The following is a 20,973-nucleotide window of genomic DNA, read 5'->3' as shown; positions in this document are numbered from 1 at the left end:
CAAAGGCTTGATAATGAAGTAATACAGAGTTAACTGTGCATCTTATGGATCATGCAGCAAGTGCGTTAAGATACTGTAGCTGTGACGGATTTCCTTAGAGATAACAGGCATCGCCCATCAACAGATAACTGGAGGGTCCTACAGGCAAAAAGACAAAAACTGTGATCCCTACAAATACCTACTAAAATGTGTAGGTCCCAATGGTGGTGGTGGGAGTCAGATGGACAACAATCTAATATTTATCTCCTATCCCATGCATAGCTGACTGCAGGAAACCCCTTTACAAGGTCTATAGTTTTTTTTTTTTTGTTTTTTTTTTTATTATTATTATGTATTGTTATACCCCAGAACTCACCTACCCTATAAGCCACCCACCCACCTTCACACTATAGTTCTGTGTATTCATGTGAATGATTTCAGGTTGTTCGCAAAAGCGCTCCTTTGCTATTGTTAATTGGATAAAATGAAAAATTGCTTTGTCTAATAGGAGCCTAAACGAGTGGTAGGTAAGGAAGGTGTGGTCTGACATATAGGACAATTGTCCAAACTATGGAATCCTGGCAGATCACCCGCCGTGAATTCCACAGCTCGCCCCCGCTCGCATCTCCGCTGGTCCTATAGGCTTCATTCTATGGTTTGTCAGATTCCACCATCTGCCCAAAGAATGCGCCTATGGGACCAGCAGAGATGTGCACATCTGCGAGCTGCGGAATCCACGGTGGGTGATCCACTGGGATTCCGTAGTGTAGGCATACCCAAAGTGTATTCTACAGTATCTATGACCTGTTCTCCCATTATGTACTACAGATAAAGTACTATATTCTGTCACAACACCACTTCACCTGTCACCAGACACTTCTCTACAATGAGGTTAGATGGAGAGAGTCACCATGTACCACTTACAGCTTTCTCTAGAGCAGTGATTTTCAACCAGTGTGCCGTGGCACACTAGTGTGCTGCTACACATGGTCGGGTGTGCCACGGGAAAGTTCCCCAAACTATGGTGCCCCTGTGAAACAGGAGAAAACCTGAGAGAAACCTGGGGATGGGGGAGAAACAGGGGAGAGAAGCAAGGGGGAGAGAAGTATGGTGGAGAAAAGCACAGGAGAGAAGCACAGGGGAGAGAAGCACAGGAGAGAAGCATGGGGGAGAGAAGCACAGGAGAGAAGCATGGGGGAGAGAAGCACAGGAGAGAAGCAGGGGGGAGAGAAGCACAGGAGAGAAGCATGGGGGAGAGAAGCACAGGAGAGAAGCAGGGGGGAGAAGTATGGTGGAGAGAAGCACAGGAGAGAAGAAGGGGGGAGAAGTATGGTGGAGAGAAGCAGGGGAGAGAGAAGCACAGGAGAGAAGCATGGGGGAGAGAAGCACAGGAGAGAAGCATGGGGGAGAGAAGCACAGGAGAGAAGCAGGGGAGAGAAGCACAGGAGAGAAGCAGGGGGGAGAAGTATGGTGGAGAGAAGCACAGGAGAGAAGAAGGGGGGAGAAGTATGGTGGAGAGAAGCACAGGAGAGAAGTAGGGGGGAGAAGTATGGGGGAGAGAAGCAGGGGGGAGAAGAAAACAGGCCCAGGTTTCACACTGAGTGAGTATAAATACATTTAGAATCTATATTATTAACTATATGTATAATATGTACTGTTTTAGTGTCATTTTGTGCCATTTTGGTTGGTGGTGTGCCCCAGGATTTTTTAAGTATAAAAAGTGTGCCGCGGCTCAAAAAAGGTTGAAAATCACTGCTCTAGAGGGTAAAGTTATTCCCATTCCTTACAAGTATCTTTTCACACACTGAACACACAGCACAATGTAATCTTTCTCTATTTACTGGAATTTTCTGCATACCTACTTAACATACCAGGCAGATACGTTATCTTATAATATAGTTTCTGGAAGAGTCCTCCATATGGAAAAAATGTCTCTTTGTATTAAATCAGGCCCATAATATGGGACAAGGAGGTGTGAGGATTACACATAAATCATGCACACTTAATGTGGCCACATAAAAACCAGGAGATACAACCTTAGCTTTTGAAGGGGTTATCCAGGCTTATAAAATTCATGGCCTATCCTCAGGATAGGCTATCAATATCAGATGGGTCTGACTCCTGCCCCCTTCCCACTCTTCAGGGGCACCATAGTGTTCAGTCCCCTATGATTCATAGAACGAGTGAGGAGATGTGCATGGCTAGGTGCTGCTTCTCTCTGCTGTGTGTGAGATAGTAAACTGGACCATAGACATCTGTCTGGAGAGGAAAGGACAGAGTAGGGAATGACTGTACTTAGTTCACACTTCTCCCTGCTTATTCTGAATATCCAGCCACCGACTTATCAAAACTTGTGACAGGTCCATAGGACATGTCAAAAGTTTTTATCCAAATGATGGTTGCCTGCGATAAAATGACATTGTTGCCTAAGGTAAGAAAGAAAAAAATTATTTTTTTTTTTTCTGGAAATAGCGCTACTCTGTCTATGTATTGTTTTTGTTACTGCATCTTATCTTCGTTACGTGGATGATACTACACTACAATACCTGACAGTGACATTCAACAGGAATGACGCTGTTTAAGAAAATAAAAACAGCCACTTTCTGCTGAATAACCCCTTTAAGTGCTTACTATGTGACACCATGCATCAGCCAGTATGGGATAACCTGGCTCCTTAATAAATGGCTTAATAAAAGCAGCCACTTGCAGACTTGTATTACATCCAACTATAAACCTCATTCTCCTTAACAATCTTCTAATAAATAATTTACACTGTAATGTGTGATGATTATATTCCAGACCATGCGGTTTCCTGAGACTGTTACCCAGACAGTCAGTAATAACCGCACAGATTACAAGTCTCAAATCTCAGACCGATAATTAGCAATGAAAACAATGGAAGGGAAACATCATCAACCTTTACAAAACTTCTCTGCACTCCACACATATTATTACTAGTGTCTCTTGGCATTTTAACCCATTGTCACACAGGTGGTAGTAGGCCCCATGGTTCTGTCCATCCTGAGCCATCTGGTTCATACACAGACTCTGCACATCTGCCAGAAATACACTTGGATAGATTCTCCTTAATCCAGGGCAATGATGCAATTCACTCTACTCTACAGTACACATATCTCCCAACTTTTTCGACGGCCAAAGAGGGACACTTGTGGATTACTCTAGAAAATTTTACAGACATTTCTATACTTTTTAATTCAAGGATGCATTCCCACATACAGGGTGTGCTGCAGATTGATACACTAAGTTACAATAATATCTTCAAATCTGCATAAGATCCTGTATATGTATGTATGTATGTGTGACTGTATCCTTAGGTCCCATTCACACAAACCCTGTCTGTAATTACGGACCTGCAACTATGGACAGGATTATGAATATGTTTCAGTAACAGGCTATGTGCAGACCGCGTATTGGACCGGCCGGGTCACGGCCGGATGATCTTTGCAGCCGCAGAGTTCTGATGCAGGCGCATTCATGCGCACCCGCATCAGAACTCCCCACAGCACACTATGGAAAGTACAGCCGTAGCCACTCGCTCCACAGTGTGCACTGACAGGGTTTTCTGTGGCCGCTATTCAATGAATAGCAGCCGCAGAAAACCGACATGTCAGTTGTTTGTGGCGTCGCTAGGGTTCCCGGCCAGACCGTATACTATTTGTATACGCTCCAGCTGGGATCCCATAGACAGCAAGGTAACATATATTTTGGTAATAAACGCGGCCATTGTACAACGGCCATGGTTTTACGAAAATATATGTTTTGTGAACATAGCCACTGTCCTCATTTTCACGGACCAACTGTCAGATAGGTGACACGAACACACAATGGCCCCAAAACAAATCTGTAACAACTACAGATGTGTGTATGGGGCTATATGAACTGCATGTGTGAAATGATGTGTGAAAGGGTCCATAATGTCACATGATTCATCTGAATATAACAATTTTTAGGATCCATTGTGTACCACATGATGGAATAATCTGCAAGTTTGGGTCTATTATACAGTAAGAATCCAGACACTTTCTAAAGCAACGCAGAAAGTTTATTAATGCAAATCTAATTCCTAGGTCAAAAAGACGGACATGTAAGGGGCAAAGAGGGACAGGGGGACATGGGTCAAAAGTAGGGACTGCGCCTCCAAAAGAGGGACACTTGGGAGGTATGTATACAGCCCAGACATATGCCCCAACAGCCTCCCCTCTTGCTACATTTTTGTAGAGAAAGACGGTAACACTGCATATGTATGTGCCATTCAAGCAGTGTCGGACTGGGGTATCTGGGGCCCATGAGAAGAAATGATCCTAGGGGCCCACCAATGGAGAACCAGTGAGAAAAGACATGTCAGTCAGTGTTACTGCAGGTTCTAAAGCTGGGGGCCCACCAGAAGATGGACCTCAGGTGGGCAAGTCTGACAATGTATTCAAGAGCATATCCCATAAGCATACTAGAGATGAATCAAACGCCGAACCCTTGGACGGACCCAAGCATGTATGAGTTGCGGTCATCTCTAGAGCATACCATAAGGCCTGGAGTTGTTGGCCATAATACAAGCTCATATTAATGTCTGTATTACTTCTGCAAAACCTGCACCTGGACCATCTTGAGGACCAGTATTACCCAACTTGGGATTTTCCAGCTGGTGCAAAACTACAAACCCCATCATGCCCTAAAAAGCTGTTGACTCTCTGTAATTTTGGAGAGTCACAAGTTAGCCTTATGGCGCCTAAGTTGGGAGACTGGGCCCTGTGTCTTGCAACTTTCCTTAAAGGGATTGTCTAGGATTACAAAAACATAGCAGCTTTTGTCCTACGATTGAATGTGGCATTGCAACTCTGCTCCATTCATGTCACTAAAACTGAGCTGCAATACCAAACACAAAGTGAGGACAGGAGTGGCGCTGTTTCTTGAAAAAAGCAGCCATGTTATTTCTAATCCTGGATAATCCCTTTAAAATATTGCAGTATCAATGGCCTCTGAACCCGATTTTAGCACGTCTGCCAACATGTACTTCCCATAATCCCTGTCTGTATATGCATCATTGTCAAGAAATAACGCAATCCAATATGAATGTTAGGGCGGAGAAGCAACACTATCCTAAGGGTGGTTGGATAACATGGAGATCTGACCCTGTAATGACCCTATTGTTGAACAGTGTAACTATTTGTGAAACTTTCCGAAATTTCCTTATTCTAGACACGAAATCTTCTCGTGGCTACACGATTTTAGCCCAGCGTTACCATGGAGATCCCCAGCTAAGACAAAACACCGCACAATGTGACAATGCTTATCTTAAAACCGACTTCCTTCTTCTTCCTGAATTATTTATCATCTGTGAGTGTAAAATCTTGCTTATTTTCAATGAAAGCGTTTAACATATGTGTTATTCTATCACTGTCAGCCAACACACACAATGTGTTACCAAACAAAATGACAATTTCCAGGAGAATTTTTCCCCAGACGCTTTTAATGAACGACAGGAGTAAACTGGTGGACACTTCTGCATCCTGCAATATATTAATCCATATATCCCTTTAAAGGGGTACCCTGCTGAAATTGTTTGTTTTTTTCAAAGCTACTGTTGTCAGAAAGTTATACAGATCTGTAATTTACTTCATTTTAAAATCTCCAGTTTTCCAGTACTTATCAGCTGCTGTATGTCCTACAGGAAGTGGTGTATTCTTTTCAGTCTAACATAGTGCTCTCTGCTGCCACCTCTGTCCATGTCAGGAACTGCCAGAGGAGGTTTGCTATGAGGATTTGCTACAGCTCTGGACAGTTTACATCATTGACAGAGGTGGCAGCAGAGAGCACTGTGTCAGACTGGAAAGAATACATCACTTCCTGCAGGACATACAACAGCTGATAAGTACTGCAAGATGTGAGATCTTTAAAGAGGTACTCCAGTGAAAATCTTTTTCTTTCAAATAAACTTGTTTCAGAATGTTATATAGATTTGTAATTTACTTTTATTTTAAAATCTCAAGTCTACCCATACTTATTAGCTGCTGTATGTCCTGCAGAAAATGTTTTATTTTCAGTCTGATACAGTGCTCTCTGCTGACATCTTTGTCCGAGACAGGAACTGTCTAGAGCAGGAAAGGTTTTCTATGGGGATTTGCTGCTGTTCTGGACAGTTCCTGCCTGAGACAGAGGTGGCAGCAGAGAGCACTGTGTCAGAAAGAACACACCACTTCCTGCAGGACATAAAGCAGCTTATAAGTATGGGAAGACTGGAGATTTTAAACTAGAGGTAAATTAAAAATCTATATAACTTTCTAAAATCAGTTGATTTGAAAGAAAAGGATTTTGCTGGATAACCCCTCTAAATAGAAGTAAATTACAAATCTATACACCTTTCTAAAACTAGTTGATATGAAAGTACCCCTTTAAAGGATGGGTTTGGAAGGATCACATGGCCACTAGACACTATGGTTAATTTCTGTATTTTGTTTCTTCACTTGAAATCCACTCATCTGTTGGTTCAGTATATTTTGAGGCTTCTGATGAGACATACCTATTATCTTATGTTTGTTACAAAGTCTTATGACTTTGTAACATCGGTTTCATGTAACGCACACCTGCAAACTGGAAATCTAAGTTCATCATGTTGGTGTATTTCTCTTTACTAGAAATGAGCGCAGCTCTAGTATGCCTATGGCGGTATCCATGTGTTCCCAGGTTCTCTAGGGCTGCAACTTCTTCAGCCACCGGCATTCAAATGCCATGTGATCGGATTTGAGCACGCTTGAGTCGCGCTCATCTCTACCCTTTACTTGTTCTATTGGGTATCTTGTTGCTGTCCTTGCTTTGTTTTCAGCTTAATCACCTATTTTTCATGTAATCTTTACTCATGCTATGTGAGTCCCCCTATGCTCACTGCTGGCCTTACATACAATCGTCTGTACATTTTCCAAATTTCACAGCATGACAGGATTTGTTTAGACTGAAGAAATATTGGGGGAGATTTATCAAAGTGGCGTAAAGTAGAATTGTCTTAGTTGCCTCTAGCAACCAATCAGATTCCACTTTTCATTCCTCACAGGTTCTTTAAAAAATAAAAGGTGGAATCTGATTGGTTGCTAGGGGCAACTAAGACAATTCCACTTTACGCCAGTTTGATAAATCTTCCCCGTAGTGTCAAATTCACAATGTCATGATGGCATGGGAAAAGGCCACTATGCCACTATGACTCTCTCATGTCTCCTAGGGCTGTGTCCAGACAAAACCAATCAGTGGTCACCCTGTATAGTAGTAGACTGAGGAAGGCAAAACCAATGAGGAGACAGGAGGCGTGTCTCAGACTACTCAGACTCCCTGTAAACACTATAACTAAACTGTAGTCACCAATCACAGCCCTGTTCTCATGGAAGTGAGCCTAAAAGCAGCCAAGGAGCAAACACAGAGGAAAGGCCCTGACCGGGTAATCACTTTATTCTTTATTACCAACCAAACACTATAATAATAAAGAAACTATAATAAGGTAAAACCCTTAAAGGGGTGGTCCACTATTTAGAAACATGGTTTATTCTATTCAAAGCTTCTAAGATCCAACCCCAGGACACAGATCTAGGAGCTGTCAGTTTATGAATAAGCACATTCATTTTTTTGTACCAATGAAGTCTGTGTGCACAGAATATCCATAGTAATACCTGTATGGATTTATATAGAAAACACTATACAGCGGCAGTGACACACAATTGAATATGCTATTATTATAGGCAATGGAGAATCCTTTTAATTTAGCCAAGGGTTATAGCATTACAGTTAGGTATGGAACGCTGGAAGCCGCTGGTTCTGGTTATTCTATCCTTTAATGCAGAAGCCGAGGAAAACTAATCAATTATTGCCGGGTAAGTGAAATTGCATCAAGCTCTTAAGAAAACTTCACTTTCTTAACAGGAATGTCACGAAGACAGCAATGTACATTGTACTGTATGTATTGAAATGTAGGGTTTGTGAACATCACATGATTATTTCATTGTGAACATGGGTGATACAGGCAGGGTATACAGTGACTATATACTGTATACCAGGGCTACCATCAGGGAGCTAGAGATAGTACTATAGACAGGGATATAGACTGATACGTCCATCAATGGTGGCCATCCTTTCCTGTCAGCTACCATTGACTTCCTGTGAGTCACCGCCTGGGGTTCCCACAATGACACTTATATTTAAAGTGTTACATTCACTTTTAAAACTTTTGACGCATCAAACAACATGAGAAAGGTTTTTTACAGGTCAGGGTTTCAGCACTGAGATATGAAGGGTAGGGGACAAGTAAGAGATCAAGGGGGAAGTTGGGGTTTGACCTCTGAACCCCCTGGCAATCTCTGTATTGGCCCCAGGCTTCTCTGTTATAAATAGAGCCATGGGTACGGTGCGTGACCGGCCGTAGATGTATTCATAACACAGAAGCTGGGGGCCGATACCCGAGATCGCCGGGGGTTCGGAGGTCAAAACCCCCCTCGTCCATGATCTCTTACTTGTCCCCTATCCTTCAAAGTCTCGGTGCTAAAAACCTCTTTCATGTTGTATGACGCGTCAAAAGTTGTATGACGCGCCTGAAGCCAGGGGCCGATACGGAGATTGCTGGGGAGTTCGAAGGTTTTACCCCCCGTGATCCTGTATATAGGGTACAAGTTAATTTTTTCTCGGAATGACAGTAATGCTTTAATGAATGGACTCCATTTAATAGGTAATAATATTTTTCACAGAGAGTCTACTACTATTGTACTGAAAGACCTGAAAGGGTACAAGTTAGATTACTCCCTCTCTTACCTCTACAAAGGGGACGCAAAAATTACTTAATCTGTGGAGCTCTGTGCCTGGAAAGATATTACTTTATGGTATTGTTTTTCCCCATACCTAACACCATCCATAAGACATCCACCAAATATGATGGGTAAAAAGTAGACTATGGAAGCCCAGAGACTGTAAATGGTTACTGCAGCTCCCATTACTGATCAGACATTGATGGCCAATTTTAAAGATCGGCCATCAGCGCAAAATGTCTGGAAAACAACTCTAAAGAAGTAGGGCCCTTTTTAAAAGAACTTGAACCAGTCATACAACTGTGCATCTGCATACTTGTAGTTTAGGGTAATGTGGATTCTGTGAAGGAGAAGGACAGACTGACAGTCCACAGTTTGGCCCAATCTGACTTGGTGGGATCTCCAGTAGAGGTTGAGGCCCCAGGCCTCAGAATATCGACTGCTAAAGATAGTCAAAGTTATTTGCCCCAACTGTAACATCTTGGGAGGCCCGTTTTCCAAGTGGACCATTTACAACAATAATTATACAACCACAAAGGAATGATCAGAGGCAGACAGACTTTGTAGAAGCCATTTATCGGCCCCTCCAGTAGTCCATCACAGAGCACTCACCTTATTTCTTCCTATCTGATGGTTATTGTGAGCCATGAGATTAAAGGGTCCTTTTACACGTACAGATAAATCCATTAAGCACTTGTTTAGCGAACGACAAGTGATGATTTTTTGTTTTAATCAACGGGTGTTTAGACGAGAAGAAATTATTCGTAATTGCATTTGTATCTATATACTGTGAGCGATGAGTGTTCACACTGAAAGACTTGAGAACGATTTATAATGATTTTGAGGTCAGAAGATTATCGCTTAAAATCTAACAATTTAACGATTTTTTTTTTTGCACGATAATCTGCCCGTGTTAAAGGCCCTTAAAACAATCAACATTAGCTTCTAACTGCTCATAGAGAGTCGGCCCCCTTATCGTACGCAGGTTGCACATACAGTATGCTGTGCCTGTACCTGGAAAGGCCCTGTTCTGTACCGCTTAAAGGGGCTTTATCACCAGGACTTCCAGACCATCACTAAAGAACCTAAAAACACTCTGTTTTATAGTTATTAAAGTTACAATTGCTAAGATGTGTTATAACACCTGTGAAAACTTCTATCACATATTTATAGACAAAATTTTTTTTTTTTTTTTTTAAAGAACAAAGATGTGATTAGACGCAAGAACATCAGACCTCGTCCTTCGGTACAGAACACGTCAGATTCCCTGGTGTCAAATATATGAACTAACTGGATCACCTTCAGCCTTCTGTGCTCACATTGTTATGATTTAATAGACAAGTTGCATGAGGGCGCACACTAAGGTTGTCAAGGGAAAAACAAAAATGAATAACTGCTGTGAAGCATCTTAGTTAAGAAGAAATTAAACACAGATTTCTAACGGCTAATAAACAAGCTTTTAAAATTATGAACTGGAATGTTATATTGTGTCTTGTGTACTTATATATAATACAGAGTGAGTCAGATTTACTATGGCTGTTGCACCAAATGTTGGTTCCAAATATTCATACAGTGTATTTGTAGATTTACCTTGTTGGTTTTATTGCTTTTATATTAAACTAAATTAAGCGGGAAAAAATTGTGTATCATTTCGGTATACACAGAAAATCGGACCATGTAAGACACACACGGAACTAACCCATTGATTTAAATGGGCATTGTGTAATCCCTAAGTTCTTTAGTGGTGGCTCTGCACTGAAATTGTGCTCTGTGAAGTCGTCCACACTTATTCTCACATTCCCACACCTAGTATACACCTAGTCCCATATTTGCCGTATACAGTATATATGGGGGTCGTTGATCTTCATTCCTTAGGATGAATAGAGCCGTGGGTCACGTGCCGTACATGCGGCTCTATTCATAATACAGAAGTCAGGGCCTGATACGGAGATCTGCAATAGTGGGGGTATGGAGGTCGGACCCCCCCTGCGATCTCCTACTTTGATTTTTTGGGGAAAAACCTCTTTAAAGAGTGGCTATTAGAATCAAGTGTCATATGGGATATTTCCTAAATAACAGTGCAAATAATACAGTATAGTGTCTAAGTAGCAGCTCCATACCATACAGTGCTCAAATAATAGCAACATACACCGGCCCAAAAAATCTGTATCTAATAACAACGCTATAAATAGTTTTAATAATACTGCTATAAAATTAAAGGGAACCTGTCACGTTAAACAAGCAGTCTGATTTGCCAGCGTCATAAGAAAATGATTCTCTGAGATCTCTACTCCACCTGGACTTAGGAGTCCAGTAGGCAGGCCCAACAAGTGACTGATAGTTACATCTGTAGAGCAGGACCACCCACCGGACTCCTAAGCCCAGAACCAGCCGGGGTTTTAATGAATAACTTATAAATTCTGCTCAATTGTTTTAACCAAAGCCACTCCTGGTTTTGGTTAAGAATACTGACAGACAAACCCATCCGATGTTTCAAAATTTCCAGCAAGAATGGAAAATTCATATCTTGTATGAAGTAACGAAAACATTGTGTACCACTAACCACCATCACAATGTATCCTGGGCTTTCTCAGCCCCCACCTTCCATTGCTGTTATCCATTATATATCCGGACACAAAAGCTTGGAATATCTCTGCATCAGGCGTATTATTCCAGCCCTCAGTACTTCAATAGCTCATTGTCTCTGTAATCCCCACCGAAGTGACCACACGTGTGAAAAAAGTTTCACTGGGACCATAATAGACTGGTGGTCTCACTACATTACCCCCCTGCGGTGAGCTCAGCTAAATGGGGGGGGGCACTTTCATCTTGACTAGAAAAATTACAGCTTCTCATTACAGAACATCACAAGCTACGTAATATAGATGTATAGTACACACGATGTATAGATGTATGATGTATGGGACATCTGGTTATGCTGCACGCTGGTTGTTACTTGTAATGATGGCTGTTTGTCAACTGGGTGGCAGTGGTGTTTTGATGTCTATGGATAATTGTCCTGCTATAAACTGCAACTCGGGTTTCCTTCACGTAATGAAGACCATGTGTGACCTGTGAACTTAAGGATTCAATCTACTCTTCCCGCTCTATGAAGATTCTTATTCATCCACTTCAAGGATGGGGAAGCTTCGACCCTCCGACTGTTGCAAAATTACAATTCCCATCATACTTGGACAGCCAAAGCGTTAGCTTTGGCTGTCCAGGTATGATGGGAATTGTAATTTTGCACAGCAGGAGAGGCCGAGGTTTCCCCATCCCTGGTCCACTCCATTGCATATCTAGTAGTGGTCAGTCAGGTCAGTCACTTGTTTGTTATGTCTATCATATGGATGTCATAGAGGGGTCCTCTGCTCAGGACCCACTTCTATGAATCTAAATCATGAGTCTCCAACCCTGTTTTTCCAGCTGTTTCAATGCTACATTTCCCATCATGCCTGGACAGCCAAATCCAAAGCTTTAGCTGTCTGAGCATAATGGGAATTGTGGTTTTACAACAGCTTGGAGGATTGTCATTCCTACTGCAACTGCAGTAAAAATCATCCTCCAGAAAAATCAGCAGTTTTCCAGGGTATTTGGGGATTAAAGGGGTTATTTGGGATAATACAACGCCTTTAAAGGAGTACTCCTATTTTAGAATGCTATGGTATATTGCTAGAATGTACATAATACGTCATATGTCTACAATTGGTGGTGCTCTGCTGTACTCTCATTTGATGATAATATGATCTTGAGTCCGGTCTAGATTTAGTATACTATATCAGGTCAATGTACAGTTGATCTTATATACAAATCCAGCTCTGCTACATCCAGGTGATTCATAATGGAAGTGCCTTATTATCACATTCACATTCAGAATAAACTATTCCTAATAAACTGTAAACACTGAATTGTCTGCAACAAGTGGCAAAGTATCACAAAGTGCATTCTTTGTCACAGCGGGTGATATTTCCAGTGTTTCGGCAAGAAATAAATTATCAGGCTCAGTGAGAAACACATCAGCGATGCTGGCACACCGCATCCCGCATCCCTCCAGAGAGGTGTGTTAACTGTGAATGATGCAGCTCCATGTCGCAGACATCTGTTACCTAAATGATAAATAACAAAGACTGCTTAGTATTCAGCCTAAGGACTGACCCCCAACCCCCCCCCTACCCTGCATAATAGCACTGGATCTGGGATGGTGGGTTCTATAGGATGGGTGACCTCTGTGCTCAGCAGGGTAGGAGCCGAGCAGACTACTCAATTGTCCCCTATGATAAAGCTATACAGACTCTTTTCACAATACTCTCTGCATAACTATCACCCTCCCCTAAACTGAGAAAAATATGTATATTGATTGGTTTATTCTAGTCGTTCTAAGCTAATGACCAATCCATATATTTCTGCCGAAAGACTTTTATTAAAGGATATTTTCATCCAAGACAAACCCTCTCAAAATACAATGATCAGCGGATTATCCCACTCTCTGCACCCCCCCCCCCCCCATACATCCCATTCTGCTAGGGGCAACCGCAACCATGTAGCTTTATATAGAAGCCATTCCAATCAATGGCTGTCAATGAAATACAAGAATGGCTTAAGTCTGCCCGAGAAGAAGCAGCTCTCATAGAGTGACATAGCAGAGGGTCCCTAGAATGGCACAGGAGCAGGGACGACCCCCTAAAGACATCATATGCTGTATCACCGTAATGAATTTATGCAAGCTTCCTGAAGCAGTTGCTATGAGGGTAGAGAGAAGTGGGCCCAACTCGGCCCAACTCATGTATGCTTGTAAGCCTTTAAACCTGTAGAGGAACCCCAGTAAACATGCTGGGCTGGGGAATGGCTGAGGGTCATCTGCTCAGCTGAATGTACATGTGTTCTCCGGGTATACATGTGTTCTAAATAGGAAGAGAGGAGAAAACTGCTCTCAGACACCCCTGGCAGTGGCTTATCTCTCTTAGGATCCTATTCCACAGGCCGACCAGGGCCCGATCAATAATGTAAACGAGCACTGATCTGCTAGATCGGCACTCGTTTACTGGGCCTATTCCACGGCCCGATAATTGTTTATCGAGGGCTGCAGGGACATTGTTACCGATGTCCTTGCAGCCCTTGTTAAACACCAAACATTATCTAACCATGTTGCAGGACTTTTCCTGCGCTCCTCTTCCTCCCGGTCCCACACACAGAAGCAGCTTCGGTGCGGCCTGTCTGAGCTGACAAACCCTTTTAGCCAATCACTGTCCAGGACCACCGCAGACACTGTCAGCTCAGACAGGCTGCACCGAAGCTGCTGCTGTGTGGGGGAACGGGAGGAAGAGGAGCGCAGGAGAAGACCAGTAACATGTGTAGGTAATTTATGGTGCTTGTGGAAACGTCGGTCGCCCGCCGCGCATCGCTATTCCACGCAATGATGCACGGTAGGTGCCCGAGATTTTATGTTTGACCCTCAATAAACGATCAGCCGATAACACGATTAGCGGCTGATCGTTGTCTCTATTCCACGGAGCGATAATCGGCCGAATGGGGCCCTTAGAACAAAAGGACCAGGCAGATCCAACAGTTTGATCCTTACAGAGATCATACAGGGGTATTCTCATCTCAGCTAATATAACTATACTTGTAGGTCTTGCCAAGTTAAACATTTTTTAAAATATATTCATTTAGCAAGCTTGCCACCTTCTCCTCATGTCGCTCTTTTCCTCCCATTGTTGACAGCTCTTTGCGAGATTAAAGACCACATACATAAACAATGTTTTGGCAGGTGTATATATAGCGATAATGTAGTCCACACTTGTAGTACAATAGCACAGGAAAAGTATCATCAGGTAATAGGTGGGTGCACGTGTCACCAAACCGGCCCAAAGTTGGTAGAAAAACCAATAGAAACGAGGAGACAGCACATCCAAGGTGAAGTGAAGTTTAATATCACAGCAGTTTGCCACGTTTCGGCATAAACAACCCTTTCTCAAGCAGTGTATAGCGATAATGTAGATATATAGGGATATGGAGGGAAATTTAAAGATGTACCATCAGTGCTGTCACGGGGAAGCCGTTGCTGTGGTCAGTTTTTTGAACCGCGACACGGGTGACGGGCCAGGGCAGGAGCATAGGTGGGAGGGAATTCCCTACCCTCTATGACGAGGCTCCATTAGAATCAATGGAGCCGCGTCATAGAGGGGCGGGGGCTTCCTCCCACTGGGGGCCAGGCTGGCCCACCTCCTGTGCTTCAGCCCCGGCCCAGTGCCCGTGGATAGAACGGCACCATACACGGGAACCAGGTCGTGGTTCAAAAAAACGTGGCTTCCCCGTGACAGCGCCGTTCTATCCGTGGGTCATATTAAGGGTCTGTCCACACGTACAGACTCGCAGCGTAAATTTACGCTGCGAGTCTGTCAGGTCCTGGCAGTTCACTGTCACTACATACTGGCAGCGGTCTGAATGACCACTGCGTGTATGTAATTCTGCCGGCCCCTTTACCCCTTCTGCTCCCGCCCCGCTGTGTCTGTATATACATTACCTCTCCTCGCTGCACAGGGTCCCGGCCTCCTGCTCTCCCACCCAGCCAATCAGTGTGTTGCCCAGCTGCAGCCACTGATTGGCTGGGTGGGAGAGCAGGACAGCAGGACCCCGTGCAGTGAGGACAGGTAACGTAAATACAGACACAGCAGAGCCGGAGCCGAAGGGGTTAAGGAGCCAGCAGAATTACATACATGCAGCAGTCGTTCAGACAGCTGCAAGTATGTAGTGACAGTGAACTGCAGGACCTGACAGACTCGCAGCGTGATTTACGCTGCGAGTCTGTACGTGTGGACAGACCCTAAAGTGGATGTACCTGATGGCACATTCTCTTAAACAAAGGGTATAAAATATACCCTGGTGTAAACTGCCCACAGCAACCAATCACATCTCAGCTTTCAGCTCTAGTAAAATGAAAGCTGAGCTGTGATTGGTTGTTATAGGCGGTTTACACCAGTCTATATTTTACACCCTTTAAATTTAGGCTAGTGACACTGTACGATTTTATATATACACTATAGCTACATATACACCAGCCAGACCACTAAGTTTAGAGCAGAGTGGTGGTCGGTAGCTTAGGTGGTCCCCCTAAGCCTATTAGTCACACTCCATTTTACAATGGGTCAAACCCCTATACCTGAGGGACTTAGGGGTGGAGCAAGAAGGTAAGGACATCACTGGAACCTTCTTAGGTTATAACATTATATTAAATTTAACATCTGCCATCAAAGGTGATGTACATTACATGGTCAGCTGCTCTTTTTCTATTGGCAACTTTCCTGAACTTTTTCTGACATGTATTGTAGGAATCAACCATCATGACAAATTTTTATAGCAGAAGTTTAATTGTATCTCTCTGCCCATTTTGTAAAGACGAAGGACGAAAAACGAAGAGCCCCCATGCTGAGGAGACAGAAATCAATCTCCTCTTCTCTCTCTCCGCTACCATCAGAGGAACGTATGATTGCTGGTTACGTCCTTGACATTCCTGCAAAATCGTTTCAACACCTGAGATTCTTCTATTAAATATTTGCAGAGTGTTGCAACACAGGATATCAGTGACAATTGTGAGTTTCCTGCGGCACACAGCTCCTTGTGGCACCATAACACCTTCTGTTCTAGCTGTAACAGAAAGTAAGGGAATACACAAGCTTATATGGAAGAACAGAAAATCACATCATCTGACTCTTGTCTGCTATTTTATGCATGCAGTTTCTGAGCGGGAAACAATAAGGGGTGGGTTCTGCTGGTTCTTCTGGTCTTCCAGAATAACAGTTTGTACCATAGGAACTGGGGAGGAGTCCGAAGCAGTTTCCCTGAATTTAGTTTTAAATGCATCCCTACAACGTGAATAAAATCATCTGCCAGCAGTGTGGATTCACCTTGTGTTCTGCCCCAGGAAACAGGCCTGGCATGCAGAGGTCAGAGCAGCATCCTGGCAATACAGCCAGGAACAGGGACAGGTGAGTATCAGAACTCCCAAAACAGCTACAGATGGTGGTCTCTCTGTTCTGGGACACAGGCAACATAATCCTAAATCATGTTTGAAGACCCTTTAGGGTAAAAAAATGATTGGAAGGGAAGCAACCTTCAACAGGTGTTACTGTACAACAAGGTACAGCTACTTTTCATACTTTCCCATGAAGCACTGCATGCTAAACTTATGTCAATTTGGCTATCTCCTTGAGGTTGAGTTACTCCTTCAATCCTTAATGGTGCGTTCACACCTACAGGATCTGCAGCTGATTTTCTGCAGATTTTATTTAAATAACTGAACACAGCATCAAATCTGCTGCAGATCCTGTAGGTGTGAACGCACCCTAAAAGAACGTATCCCCTCTTCTCAGGATAGGGGACAAGTGTGAGGTTGAGGAAGACTGAATGCTGGACCCAACGATTTCAAAAACATGGCCCTGACTCCTTTGTTTTGAAGGAGCAGTGTACTGCCACTGCATTCACTATGAAGCTGCCAAAGATAACTAAGAGCTGTACTCCTTTTTTTTTTGGCACCTCTATAGGTAATGAATGAAACAGTGGCGCACATTCGCAAACTGCTGTTCCATTCAAAACTAAGGAGTCAGGGCCCCATTCTTGCGATTGTAGGGAGTCCCAGCAGTTAAATGGGGATATGTTCTTTTATCTGGGTTCAGATAGTTCTCTCTGGTCTTCCAGAACCACTTGCTAAAACAACAGCTCGTACCGTACAGGGAACTGGGGAGGAAACCAAAGCAGTTTCCCTGACTTTAGTCTCAAACGCATCCTTATGACATGAATAAAATCATCTGCCAGCAGTGTAAGAGAGCGCTTGACTCCCGGCACCATCATTTGTTGCTCCCAGTGAAATGCCTTCACCTTGTGTGCTGCCCCAGTAAAGAGGCCTGGCATGCAGAGGTCAGAGCAGCATCCTGGCAATACAGCGTGGGAACAGGGACAGGTGAGTATCACAACACCCAAAACAGCTACAGATGGGGGTCTCTCTCTGCTGGGACACATGGCATAGAATCATAAATTATGACTGAAGACCCTTTAGGGTAAAACATTGATTTGAAGGGCAGCAACCGTCAACAGGTGTTACTGTACAACAAGTTTTTTTTCTCTTCTAAGAGAGAGCTACTTTGCATACTTTCCCATGAAGCATTGCATGCTAAATTCCATATGTCATTTTGGCAGTCTCCTTGAGGTTGAGTTACTCCTTATCCGTAAAAGAACATATCCCCTCTTATCAGGATAGGAATCAAGTGTGAGGTTGAGGAAGACTGACTGCTGAGACCCCACGATTTCAAAAACAAGGACCTGACTCCTTTGAAGGAGCAGTGTGCATTTACTATGGAGCCGCCAAAAATAAAGATAAGAGCTGTACTCCCTTATCTCTGGTACCTCTATGGGTAATGAATGAAACAGTGATGCGCGTCCGCAAACTGTGGTTCCATTCTAAACTAAGGAGTCAGGGCCCCATTCCTGTGATTGTGGGGAATCCCAGCAGTTGAATGGGGATACGTCCTACGTCCCTTTAATTTACCTCTATACAATGTAAAGGCTCAATACAAACAAAATCAACACAAATAGTAATGGTAATAATAACTGTAAAAAATTGTTTTTATGTTCAATAACAGCCTCTTTTACATATAAATAATCACATTTCATAAAAAAAACAAATTACAGCAAACGCACTAAAACAAAGCCGACTTCGCGCTGCTGGGATGGATTTCTGCCAGGGATTTCTGACAAGGCCCCAGAAGCCATCTTATATGATTAGCTCATTACGTTTGTTTTAACATTTAAGGAGGCCTGGGGGGGTCGGGGTAACTTAATCTCCTCTTGACCCCTTGCTGCCGCTCTACTCTGGAACCATTTAACCTCTGCCACATGTCAGGGGAAGGCACACAAGGGGTAAGTGTATTAGTCTTGAATACAACAGTACCCTGTAGTCCTAATCTGACAAGTAAATGGTGCCCTTCCTATTCAATATCCTGAGGAAACCGTAGAGCTGCAACCAGAAGGATCCAGTTGGGTCAATGGTTGCTGCAAAGTTGTTTTCGATGCAGTGCAGGAGGGAGCTGCATGTTGGCCTATAGGAATATACAGTATATAAAAAAGAAGGGTACTTAGGGCTTTACAGACCTTCAAAGAGGTGATATGTTCCCTAATACAGTCACACTCTATTTTACTGATCGACCATGTAATGACTGCTCCTATCAATACAGCTGCTACACATCAACACCTACAGCAATAGTGATGCATCAACTACTAACACACAGACTGCATTTTCCTATTACCTATTATGTGTAATACACCTCCAATGTATTTTTATTAGATTCCACAGGAATTAGATCCCCAGTGATGGAAATGTTCTCAGTAATAACTTGTTATAATGTATGCACAGTGCACCATATGGCGGCACACAGTGTAGGGACTCTGCTCTGTGTATGAGGCCTTAGTGGCTTCTTCTACAAAGTATACCAAAGTATATAAGTCTAACCTGACACTGTCCATAGATACAATTCCAATGGTCACCTATGAAGAACACACAACCAGTTTACTCAATATGTCTCACAGTGACTGATCATTGGTCACGTATTGAGCTTTCACAATGTAAAATCACATCAATTCATAGTTTTTTAGCGGATAGTATCCGATTCTTTGTATGATAGATTACAGTTATATAGTGTTAGGTCTATGAATGGGGATTACCATGCATTCTTGGGGTAGTTTCTGAGCACTGCGCACTACACAGGGTCCATCCCTGGCTTAGTAATCCATGTTAGTGCACAGCCTCCCATCCTTGCAGAACATCCCTGACCCCCCCAGCTCCTTTCTTTACTACATGGCGGTGGTATTTTTACCCTCTGTCTCCCCTTACATATAACCTAAGAATAACCAGCAGCCAGCACTGCTGCAGAGATCCTGTCCAGCCTCCAGCATTTACATTCAACCCATAGCTCTCATTCAGAGTGTCAACTCCAGTTGTAAGTACTGGCGGCTTATTTCCTTCTCTGAGCATATGGAAGATGGCTTAACTCCTTCCCTACCTCCAGAGAAGCCTTGGATAAGAGATGTAGCAGAGCTGATTTCACATTTCGGTGTTAACTTACAGCAATGCAGCCCTATATAGAAACAGCATTTACACATTGGGATATCATGGTGAGATGAAGCAAATGACAAACTCAGCTCAGCTGTATGTGTCAATATTTATCTAACTAGATATATATATATATATCATTATTTAGCAATATACACATAATTTACAATATTATAGGTCAGGTCCAACAATTGTTTGCCTTTACCCCCGCAGATTGTATTTCTTAGCTACAGTATATAGCCAGACTTTATGGGATACATTGTTGCAGGTATCTGAATGCTGCCCAGGGTCCATAGACAGACTGTATAGGAGATTGCAGAGGTAACTTACAGTTAGATAGAGTGATGTGCAGGCAGCTCCAGGTCTCAGTCACATCTCTGCATTATTAGCTGGGACCCCAGTGCACTGGTTCCCCCACAGTCTGGGGGGCTTACAATCCTTTAGGATGATGCTGTGGAAGATCCTTGATGTCCTGTGTGAATTGCACCCACATGGGCAGCCTGTGCCCCCCTCCTGCCCCTCTTTTGTTAGTGAGCCCAGAACTGAGAGCCCTGCACAGACCCTCACTAAATGCTGACACCTCTACAGTTTACTGCAGTACCAGAGCTTCTGCTGCTGCTGCCCATAGCCCCGCCCACCCATCCACAGGCCCCGCCCCCACTGTGATGTAGTCCCCTTTATGCCCATGTGAAGCAGCCCAGGCTTTTGTTTGTAATTGCTAGTGATAGGAGACTGGCTGCATGCTATATACATCCTATGGTATTCCCTATGTAGTGGAGCATGCACATGACTTTTACTTTCAATAAAGGATTTCATTGAGAATCCCCCTTTCAGGATCCCTGATAATGCTGAGTATACGCCATCATTCAAAATCCTATGAATGTTATAGCTACAGAATATTATTGATAGATAGTTGTGATTATATAATGTATAACTGTATAATATTCAGGGTTGTTGAGGCACATAGAACCTACTGGTTGTTGCTTATGTGCAAAGTGATGAGATTTTTTCCCATTATACATGGATAACAAAATTAAAGTTTTAAGGATATTGTTGCATTTATGGAAGATTTATGAAATGCAATTTTTTTTAAGAAAG

The 20,973-nt window shown here is 43.2% G+C and overlaps 1 protein-coding gene and 1 long non-coding RNA gene across 4 annotated transcripts in view; one reads left to right on the top strand and one right to left on the bottom strand.

Moving 5' to 3' along the window:
• Nucleotides 1-20,447, bottom strand: part of GPRC5B (G protein-coupled receptor class C group 5 member B) — a 56,324-nt gene extending 35,877 nt beyond the window's left edge. For all 3 annotated transcript variants that reach the window (XM_069983767.1, XM_069983766.1, XM_069983768.1), the window contains exon 1: nt 20,206-20,447. The gene's annotated coding sequence lies outside the window, so the exon portion shown is untranslated. The remainder of the gene's footprint in view (nt 1-20,205) is intronic.
• On the top strand, nt 7,157-10,213 carry LOC138801205 (uncharacterized). The gene is made up of 3 exons (XR_011364583.1): nt 7,157-7,420; nt 7,719-7,850; nt 9,976-10,213. It is a non-coding gene; the product is annotated as an uncharacterized lncRNA (long non-coding RNA).
• Nucleotides 20,448-20,973: the final 526 nt, after the last annotated feature.

This window comes from Dendropsophus ebraccatus, chromosome 9, assembly GCF_027789765.1.
Source record: "Dendropsophus ebraccatus isolate aDenEbr1 chromosome 9, aDenEbr1.pat, whole genome shotgun sequence".
Classification (NCBI taxonomy): Eukaryota; Metazoa; Chordata; class Amphibia; order Anura; family Hylidae; genus Dendropsophus; species Dendropsophus ebraccatus.
This window is presented reverse-complemented; position numbering and strand designations above follow the sequence as displayed.